Source organism: Salminus brasiliensis, chromosome 19, assembly GCF_030463535.1.
Source record: "Salminus brasiliensis chromosome 19, fSalBra1.hap2, whole genome shotgun sequence".
NCBI lineage: Eukaryota > Metazoa > Chordata > Actinopteri > Characiformes > Bryconidae > Salminus > Salminus brasiliensis.
The window spans coordinates 31,953,182-31,964,101 of NC_132896.1; positions in this window are offsets into that span (position 1 = coordinate 31,953,182).

The window sequence follows — 10,920 nt, forward strand, 5'->3', positions numbered from 1 at the left end:
CTGGGAACAGAAACGTTCCCCTAATAGAAGAATCATCCATTAGCATTATCAGTTTTGTGGTGCTGTGTAGGCTACTGTATATGTAGTAGCTCATTTTCCACCATCGCAAAAAGACGTCAACCTGTCCTGAGCCTTAATATTAGCTGTATTAGGCATTAGCAATCCAGCATTTGCAAATCCCACTCACGATCCTGTGACAATATGAGGTAGTTAACTAGCAGTTACCTAGCTCGCTATCTGGCTAGCTTTTCGCTAGCCTCAATTATAGCAGAATTTTAGCTGCAAGCATAGGCAGAAAATGCTAGCTATCTGGATACTTTAACAACTGCTCGAGTTCAGTGATCATATCAATATTTATATACCAACATTACTTACCATAAAGTATTTCTACCATGAATTCTTTAACCTGGGGACAGAAAAGTCCCCCTAATAGAATAGACTTGTACCTGTCCTGTTCCTAAATATTAAAACACACAATTAATACACAGGTGATAAAGTGACAAAACAGGACATGATTGTGCGATTGTACTGTAGGTACATAGGTTGAAGTGCATTTGCAATGGTGGAAAATGAGCTACTAGAACGGCGTCCCCAATATCGGCCACTTTCGCATATTTGCTTGGATACATATTTTTACAAATGTGAGCTTTTGTCTCAGAGAGGCTTTTACACTTTATTCCTGCAAAAATCCCGCCAGAAACAAAATGTAAACATCGCTAACAGCTGTAATCTTACGCGGAAGTGGCCGGCATTGGGGATGGCCATGGTTTTAGCTCATTTTCCACCATCGTGAATAGACTTCAAGCTGTCCTGGTCCTAAATATTAAAAAATACACAAATAACAAGGTGATAAAGTGACCAAAAAACAGAAATTGCGTAGCTGTATTAGCAATTAGCAAACCAGCATTTAGGTGAACATTGCAAATGAATACTTAGAGAAATCCCACTTATGGCCTGGTAATTAACTAGCAGTTACTAGCCGGATTTCAAGGGTGTTAATGGAGAGTCTGTAAGAATCTGAGCCACTCTGACCACTGTGATGTTCTGGACAACTGGGCCAGAGCCTCTCCAAAAACCTCAGACAGGTCTAGTGGGGTGTACCAGGTATGCAGTAGTGGTCAGTACCTACCAAAAGTGCACCAAGGACAGATTTCCATTGATCCAGCGACCATTGAACTCATTGATGTTCCTGGAGGCCTCACCTCACAACGAATTCACACAGCAAGGGATCTGGGGAGTCTGTATACCCTTCTTATTAGGCCAGCTGTCTGTCAGAGGGCTAAATATGATATAAAGTTATTATAACAGGTGGTTTAACATTAACATTTAGGTTACTGTTACATGCTGGAGGTTGGAGTGGGAAACATGGGGGCATCCACAGATGTTCCTAAATTCAGCCATGTTGCCATACTCCACTGCTGCGTTCCCTGTAGCTGCTTCTTGCATCAGATTCAAAACCCTGACGCTGGCCTACAAAGCCGAGACTGGACCAGTCAGCTCCTCCATACTTGATGGCAATGGTCAAAAGCCGATCTGCACCAAGAGCTCTTCCAGCTTCAAGTACGGCTCGGCTCGACCCGCCATCCCTCAAAATCCACGGAAGACGAGCGTCCAGACTTTTTTCTGTCCTACACCAAAGTGGTGGAACGAGCTACCCCTGGGTGTCCGAACAGCAGAGTCCAACGCTCGCTGTCTTCAAACCCAGACTGAAGACCCTCCTCTTCTGAGAGTACTCAGGCGAAGAGAAGAGTACTATGGTCACCTTACTGACTTGTGTTTAGTAGAGTCTAAGATTAGAGAATCTTTCAATTTTAGTCTATTCAAACTAGCTGAGGTTCTTCTTGGGTAAATAGTGAAGCACTTTTGTAAGTCGCTCTGGAGAAGAGCGTCTGCTAAACACCTTAAATGTAAATGTAAATCCACATGTTTGAGACATTAAGACTGTGTGGAAATAAGAAAATTACATTTTATTCTTTTTAATTATTTTATAGTTATTTTGTCGTAAAAACAAGTACAGACATTTTCGTATGAAGGAAGACTACTGATATTTTTTTTGTTTGGGTCCTAGTCACTCCGCTGAATGTGGGACGGTCCCCAACGTATGGCAGGAGCGTCTAGCACCACAACACCTCAGCACAAAAACTCTGAAGAGAATTCTGAACTTGGCAGAAAAGCTGGTTGGTTACAAACTCTAAAATGACTAAACACATATTCTCCAGTGTATCGCCAACTGTGCTGCTCTTAGTCAAATATTTTTGCTAATATCTGTCCTAGTTAGAGGTGCAAATATGTGACGGAGCTAAACAGAAGGCTGGATATTTAGTGCTGTGTGCCAGGAGGTTTTGGATATGCTTTCTCCATATTTACCCGATGCGTACTGTCTGCATCGAGGCCGATTTCCTGAATTTACTGCACAGGGACTGTGGTCTGCATAGGAGCTGGTATTATACTGTACATCAGCCATAACAGCCATTTATACACTCACAGATTCCTGACCATGGACCGTTGTTGGCATTAAGGTACTGAACATTGAACTCACAACCTACTGACATCAGAATACACTAGAACCAGTTCTGGGCTGGTTTGGGGAAGGGCTCATCACCACTGCTTTGCTTTCACTCAGAAGTCCATTCTTCAAACCGTGGATTCAGCAATGGGATTTCACCGTGAAGGAACGCCTGTTCTCGTATGAGCATACAAGCACTAAGTCGAGCCAGTCACATGATAAACCATGAGGAACCAATCACACAACCCCACACTCAGAGCCGATACTGGAGAGCTTCCACATGCACGGCAGACAGCAGATGGAGTCCACTTGAGGCAAACCCTTGACCACCGATTTCAGGAGGACCTCCGGTTTATGGGACGGTCCTGGGCTTGAAAACAGCTTTCGTACTTGTTCGAACATACCAAGCACTCCGGATGTCGGCGAACGGCCGTCGACGAACATGCTAACATCACAGTAGTGCTGTTGGACAAGGCCGTTAGGCAACATGCTACCATCACAGAAGCGATGAGGGACATAGCCGTAAGCAGGCGCGCTAACACCACAGTATTGATGTTGGACAAGGCCGTTAGCCGATGTGCTAACACCACTGTAGCGATGTTGGACAAGGCCATTAGCCCACATGCTAACATCACAGTAGTGATGTTGGACAAGGCCATTAGCCAACATGCTACCATCACAGAAGCAATGAGGGACATAGCCATAAGCCGGCACGCTAACACCACAGTATTGATGTTGGACAAGGCCGTTAGCCGACGTGCTAACACCACTGTAGCGATGTTGGACAACGCTGTTAGCCAACATGCTACCATCACAGAAGCGATGTGAGACATAGCCATAATCCGACATACTAACACCACTGTAGCGATGTTGGACAAGGCCGTTAACCAACATGCTAACACTGCGGTGGTGATGTTGGACAAGGCCGTTAACCAACATGCTAACACTGCGGTGGTGATGTTGGACAAGGCCGTTCGCCAACATGCTACCATCACAGAAGCGATGTGGGACATAGCAATAAGCCGGTGCGCTAACACCACAGTATTGATGTTGGACAAGGCCATTAGCCCACATGCTAACATCACAGTAGTGCTGTTGGACAAGGCCGTTAGCCGATGTGCAAACACTGCGGTGGCAATGTTGGACACATGCTAACATTACAGAAGCGATGTGGGACAGTTTTTCCACAGAGCTCCGTGTTTCAGCAGGTTTTCTGCTGTTTCATTAGCTGCAGGGAAGCGTGTTGGAATGACGGATCAGCCGGATCGGCGCACTGCAGTGAAGTAGCGGAGAAAACCACATGCATTCTGCTACTGTGAGCGCGGCTCTGCTGGGCCCGTCCCTCGTGCGTTTTTGGATTGGCACTGGAAGCATAAATGTTTACATTGGAAGACTAAACAGAAGATGTGCAGCCTTGCACTTTGTAACACTATCTGCAGCGAACTAATGCTGTATTTTCCAGTCGGGCTGTTTAGCTCCCTAATTTGGCGTTCCATTAGCTCCAGAAATGCAGCAATACGTTCCGAGGATTTGATTATCCGGCATGTAAGCAACTGTAATAACACTGCAGGGTTCTATAGCGAATCTGCGTCTCCCCCAGACGGATTGCTTTAAACAGTCTCCACATGTTGCCTTCCACACTGCAGGTGGATGCCAGCAGACATTTGTCAGCACGCTCCCGTGCATCCTGGAGCAAAGCCAGCCTTTTGAGACCTCTCAGCCGTCTTCCTCCTGACCTATTTCTATTGGATTGATTTTCTTTATTCCATCCTTCCTGTTGTGCTGCGTTCGAACACGACTCCATCACTGTCTGACACGGGTTGCGCAACCGAACCCCCTCAACCCCCCACCCCACCCCACCCCCCCGGCCGGCGGATCCAGCTAGGCTATTCTTGCTGTCCAGGCACGGGACGCCTGTTTGGTCTGGATTTGTCAACCACGGCAGAAGTGGGCTTCGGAAGTCCAGTGACGGAAAGCTGCTGCTTATGTAAGAGGACTGCTACTGTAGAGAAACCTCACCTGAATCCAGGTTTCCATGTACAGTAACTTCAGCAGTGCAAGAGAATGGTTCACTGGGGTGAAACTGGCAGGTGCTGTGGTGCCACTAAGGCGTTTGTGGGTGGTTGCTAGGGCGGTTGCTATGACATTTCAGGTATTTGGTAAGGTGTTCCAGGCGGATGCCGCTGCAGTTTCTAATGTGTTTAGAAGGTGCTTACTAGGCTGTTTCTGTGCCATTTCTATGGTGTATGGGGGTTGCTAGGGTGTTGTTATGTAGGCTCTATGGTATACCAGGTATTGCTATAATGTTGCTAAGGTGTTCCCAGGTGGTTAGTATTAATATACAAGGTGGTTGCTAAAGTGTTCCACGTGGTTGTCATGGTGGTTGCTATGATATTTCTGAGATTGGTGCCTCAGATGGTTTCCTATTCCTGCCTATTGCTATTGAATTTTAGGTGGTTACTAAGGTCTTAGTAAGTGGGTGCTATAATGTTGCTAAGGTGTTCCCAGGTGGTTAGTATTAATATACAAGGTGGTTGCTAAAGTGTTCCACGTGGTTGTCATGGTGGTTGCTATGGTGTTGCTATGATATTTCTGAGATTGGTGCCTCAGATGGTTTCCTATTCCTGCCTTTTGCTATTGAATTTTAGGTGGTTACTAAGGTCTTAGTAAGTGGATGCTATAATGTTGCTAAGGTGTTTCTAGGTGGTTGTTATGTTGTACCTGGTTGTGGCTAAAGTGTTCCAAGGGGGTTGTCTGGGTGATTGCTTTGCTATTTCAGATGATTGCTAAGGCGTTGTTAGGTGGGTGCTATTTGCTTTGTGTCTGTAGTAGGTAAATTGCTAACTGTAGCTGCTATACAGCTTTGATGATGCAATGAGCAACACAGCTAACATAGATAGCAGCTGTCTTGTGGATTGTGGATATTATTAGCTAGCTAAATAGCTAACCGTAGCTGATGTATTAGTTCATTTTGTGGACATAATTAGCTAGTTAGCTAACTGTAGCAGCTATATTGGTTTGTTTTCTGGGTGTAGTTTGTTTTCTGGGGCAGTGGTGGCTCAGCGGTTAGAGCGCCGGGATATCGATAACAGGGTTGTGGGTTCGATTCCTGGGCTCGGCAAGCTGCCACTGTTGGGCCCTTGAGCAAGGCCCTTTACCCTCTCTGCTCCCCGGGCGCTGGAGTTGGCTGCCCACCGCTCTGGGTGTGTGTGTGTACTCACTGCCCCTAACACGTGTGTGTGTGTGAGTGTGTGAGTGTGTGTTCTATCACTACCAGATGGGTTAAATGCGGAGGACACATTTCGCTGTACAGTCCACACTGTACAGTGACGAATACGTGCACCTTTATCCTTTATCCTTTATTAGCTAAATAGCTAACTCTAGCTAACACACTAGTTAGTTTTAAGGACATAGGGTCCCTAAATAGCTAACTGTCGCTCTGAATGACATATACTTAGCTAAAGGCTAACTGTAGCAGCTATATTGGTCTGTTTTGCAGATGTAATTGGCTAAATAGCTAAGCATAGCTGCTATATTGGTTTGTTTTGTGGATGCAATTAGCTAGTTAGCTAACTGTAGCAGCCATATTGGTTTGTTTTGTGGATATAATTAGCTAAATAGCTAAGCATAGCTGCTATATTGATTTGTTATGTGGACATAATTAGCTAGTTAGCTAACTGTAGCAGCTATATTGGTTTGTTTTGTGGGTGTAATTAGCTAAATAGCTAACTCTAGCTAACACACTAGTTAGTTTTAAGGACATAGGGTCCCTAAATAGCTAACTGTCGCTCTGAATGACATAATTAGCTAAAAGGCTAACTGTAGCAGCTATATTGGTCTGTTTTGTGGCCATAATTAGCTAGTTAGCTAACTGTAGCAGCTATATTGGTCTGTTTTGTGGATATAATTAGCTAAATAGCTAACTCTAGCTAACACACTAATAAGCTAACTGTCGCTCAGAACTACATTACCCTGCTGCCAAACAGCTTCTTCAGGCCAACCCTGAAGAGCTTCCCATTCACCAGTGGCTCCATCTGCTGAGCTGCAGCTGGATGCTCCTGTTTCAGTGGGCCAGTTAACAGCAGATCGGCGCGATCGATAGGAGGAGCGGTGGAGGATGAAGTCGATGACAGGCCGGATCAGATCACGTCTTTACAGCCCAGACGAGCCTGACCGCCTCGACCAAAGGAGACGGACAGCGCGAGAGACAGAGAGAGCGCGAGAGAGAGCTTTCGCATTTTTTGTCACAAACAGTGTTATTGCCCTTTTTTCAGGACTGTGTGGTCTGTCTGGTTGTGATGTAAGTTCGTAGAAGTAGGTATTTTTAAACAACTCCTTTCTTCAGCTCGCTACCACAGGCCATCTGTGTCCCTCTCTCTCCTCTTGTCACCCTTAGAGAACGCCAGCACTCCTCATACTCTCATATCCGTGTGTACACACAGACACACACACATGCACACACCGCTTCTTATGCAAATCCACCCACACTCTCTTGAACAGACTTGCTGCCACAATAACTTCCAGAGCGTCCCTCCAATCCAGGCAGAAATATAAGACATCAACATGACAGTCCCTGTCACCCAGCATATTCTCAACACAGGGGCCGAACTCACTCTTAATAATACATGAAGTGGTGATGAAAATACTTCATCGTGGGTTTTTGATCCCATCAGGATCAGCAACAGGATATTAAAGCTAAAGAAATACACCAATCAGCCAAAACATTAAAACCAGCTGCAGGTGGCATGAAAAACATTGATTACCAGGTTCCAACAGCACCTGTCAAAAGGTTTGGTAGCAGTCCGTTCCTGAAGGCGATGTGTCACGCGCTCTGACAAGGGCAACGGGTCACAGGGGCCCAAGGCTCATTGATGCTCTTGGAGGCCCCACCTCACAACTAACAAGGCTTCAAGGATCTGCTGCTAGAGTCGTGGTAACAGACACCACAGAAGACCTTCAGAGGTCTTGAGGAATCCATGCCTTAAAGGGTCAGAGCTGTTTGGCAGCACGAGGAGGAGTGGTTTTAATGTTATGGACGATCAGTGTAATGTTACTTATGGCACATTTAGGCTGGTCATGATGGTTTATGAGCTTGGTCTTGCTAGTCTTGCTGGTCAACCAGTGTGGCCATGCTGGTCATACTGGTTGACTGGTTTGGTCATGATGGTCAACAACTTTGGTCATGATGGTTTATGAGCTTGGTCTTGCTAGTCTTGCTGGTTAGCCAGTTTGGTCATGCTGGTCATACTGGTTGACTAGTTTGGTCATGATGGTCAACAACGTTGGTCATGTTGGTTTATGAGCTTGGTCTTGCTAGTCTTGCTGGTTAGCCAGTGTGGTCATGCTGGTCATACTGGTTGACTGGTTTGGTTATGATGGTCAACAACGTTGGTCATGCTAGTCATACTGGTTGACTAGTTTGGTCATGCTGGTCATACTGGTGGACCAGCATGGTCGGGCAGGTCATGCTGGTTTATGAGCTTGGTTTTGCTAGTCTTGCTGGTCAACCAGTGTGGCCATGCTGGTCATACTGGTTGACTGGTTTGGTCATGATGGTCAACAACGTTGGTCATAATGGTTTGTGAGCTTGGTCTTGCTAGTCTTGCTGGTTAGCCAGTGTGGCCATGCTGGTCATACTGGTTGACTGGTTTGGTCATGATGGTCAACAACGTTGGTCATGTTGGTTTATGAGCTTGGTCTTGCTAGTCTTGCTGGTTAGCCAGTGTGGTCATGCTGGTCATACTGGTTGACTGGTTTGGTTATGATGGTCAACAATGTTGGTCATGCTAGTCATAGTGGTTGACTAGTTTGGTCATGCTAGTCATACTGGTGGACCAGCATGGTCGGGCAGGTCATGCTGGTTTATGAGCTTGGTTTTGCTAGTCTTGCTGGTTAGCCAGTGTGGTGATGCTGGTCATACTGGTCAACAAGAGCAGCTAAACCATCAAACGAAACCACACCCTAAAGCTAGTCAGCCACTGTTTTTCAGCAGGGATGTTGGAGATCCTTGTTTTGACTGAGCCAAACTACAGCGTCTACAGGCTCCTGAGGTCTGAGAATCAAGGCCTCAATAGAGAAACGCAGCCTTTCAGTACACTCGGCACATTTGTCCCATGCAGCAGCCTGAATGAAAAACATGTTCTCCAGAATGTCTCAGTAAGCCGGGTTCCTTTGACTCTCTTTTTTGTCTGAGAAGTCTTGCAAGACATTTTTAAAAGGCTCTCAGTCGATGGAGCCATGCTGTGTGGAAGCAGGGGGAAAATCTGTCAGCTAGGTGAGGTCGTACCTCGCGGCTGGCAGAACGGAGCGGGTTTCAGTTTCTTCAGCGTGGAAAACATTTCCATCTAGCTGCTGTTTACATAATCAACACAGGGTCGACAAATAACACAAGAAAGAAGTAAAATCTTTAAGTAAAGCAGCGGAGAAACCAATGACAGATAACTGCTCTCAGAGACGACGGATGTGGAGGGTGGAAACTCCTGGGTAACTCTTCACATTCACAGCAAAGACTGCCTTCCTTAATGTCCTGCGTGCATATTCATTGAGTCTTATTGTACGTTATAGGGACAAAAGTATTTGGACACCTGCGTTTCTGAGTTTTAAAAAAGAGTTCTCCTGCTTTTCTTGGAGTAACTGTCTCTACTGTACTAGATTATGGAGGAGCTGTGAGGATTTGATTGCATTCAGGTCAGGATGTTGAATGATCATCACCCCAACTTATGATCCCCAACTCCCCAACTCATCCCAAAAGTACTGGATGGAGCTCCACCATCATTTCAGAGAACATAATTGGCAGGTGGATGCTAGGGTGGTGGCTGCCGTGGCATTGCCATTGAATTTTAGGTGGTTACTAAGGTCTTAGTAAGTGGGTGCTATAATGTTGCTAAGGTGTTTCTAGGTGGTTGTTATGTTGTACCTGGTTGTGGCTAAAGTGTTCCAAGGTGGTTGCCTGGGTGATTGCTAAGGTGGGTACTGTAGTGTTGCTAAGATGCTTCTTGATGGTCACTATAGCATTATCATATTCATTAAGTCTTATTGTACATTATATGGACAAAAGTATTGGGACACCTGCTGAGTTTCAAAAAAGAGTTCTCCTGCTTTTCTTGGAGTAACTGTCTCTACTGTACTAGATTATGAAGGAGCTGTGAGGATTTGATTGCATTCCAGTCAGGATGTTGAATAATTATTACCCCAACTTATGATCCCCAACTCCCCAACTCATCCCAAAAGTACTGGATGGAGCTCCACCATCCATCATTTCAGAGAACTTAATTAGTTCCACTGCTCCACAGCTCAGTCAATGCTGGGGGGCTTAATGCCCCTCTACTAGCCCGCGCCTGGCATTAGGCAGCATGCTGCCAATAGGCTCATCATGTTCATCTGCTTCAGAGAGTCCTATTCTATTGGCAGTACTTCTCTACAGGGACTAGACAAGCTGCATGCACACACACATACATACACACACTGTTAAGTCAATGCCACTACTACACTGAGAACAGTCCACCACCTAAACACAACCTGGTCCTGAGAAACTGACCAGTAGTGGATGGGGGAGAGGGAGGCTGCTGAATTGTGTAGATGATGGAAGCTTATGAAAAGGCCAGTGAGTGGAAGCACAAAGTAGAGGTTTGCGGGGGAAAAAAATGTGTGTGTGTGTGTGTGTGTGTGTGGTTCAGTGAGTGATTGGGTGACACTATGAGTGAGTATTTAATACATGGCTTTACTATAGAGAGAGATGAATGATCTTGCTAGAGCCTCAGTACACACACACTCTCTCTCTCTCTCTCTCTCTCTCTCTCTCTCTCTCTCTCTCTCTCTCTCCCTCCCTCCTCTGTCTCTCTTCCCCTTTGTCTCTCATTCTCTCTCTCTCTCTCTCTCTCTCTCTCTCTCTCTCTCCCTCTCTCCCTCCTCTGTCTCTCTCCCTCTCCCTCCTCTGTCTCTGTCTCCCCCTCTCTCTCTCTCTCTCTCGTTCCACCTCTCTTCCCTTTCCTCTTATTCACCCTTTCTCTTTCTCTCTCACCCTTTACCCCCCTTCAATATCTCTCCACTCCACTTTCTCTCTCCCCTCTTTTTTCTTTCTTTCTCCACCTCTGTCTCCCTCCAGTTCCCTCCGTCTCTCTGTTCAGTTCTCTCTCTCTCTCTCTCTCTCTCTCTCTCTCTCTTCCTCTCTTTCTCTACTTCCCTCTTTTCCCCCTTCTTCTCTTTCTCTCTTCCCCTTCCTCTCTCTCCCTCTCTTTCTGTCTCTCTCCATGTCCCTCTCTCTCTTCCCCTTCCTCTCTTTCTCTTTCTCACTCACTCCACCTGTTTCTCTTTTTCCATCCCTCTCTCTCTTCCACTTTCTCTCTTCCTCGCTTTTTATTCGTCTCTCCATCTCTCTCTGCACCTCCCTCTGTTTCTTCCCATTATCCCCCCCC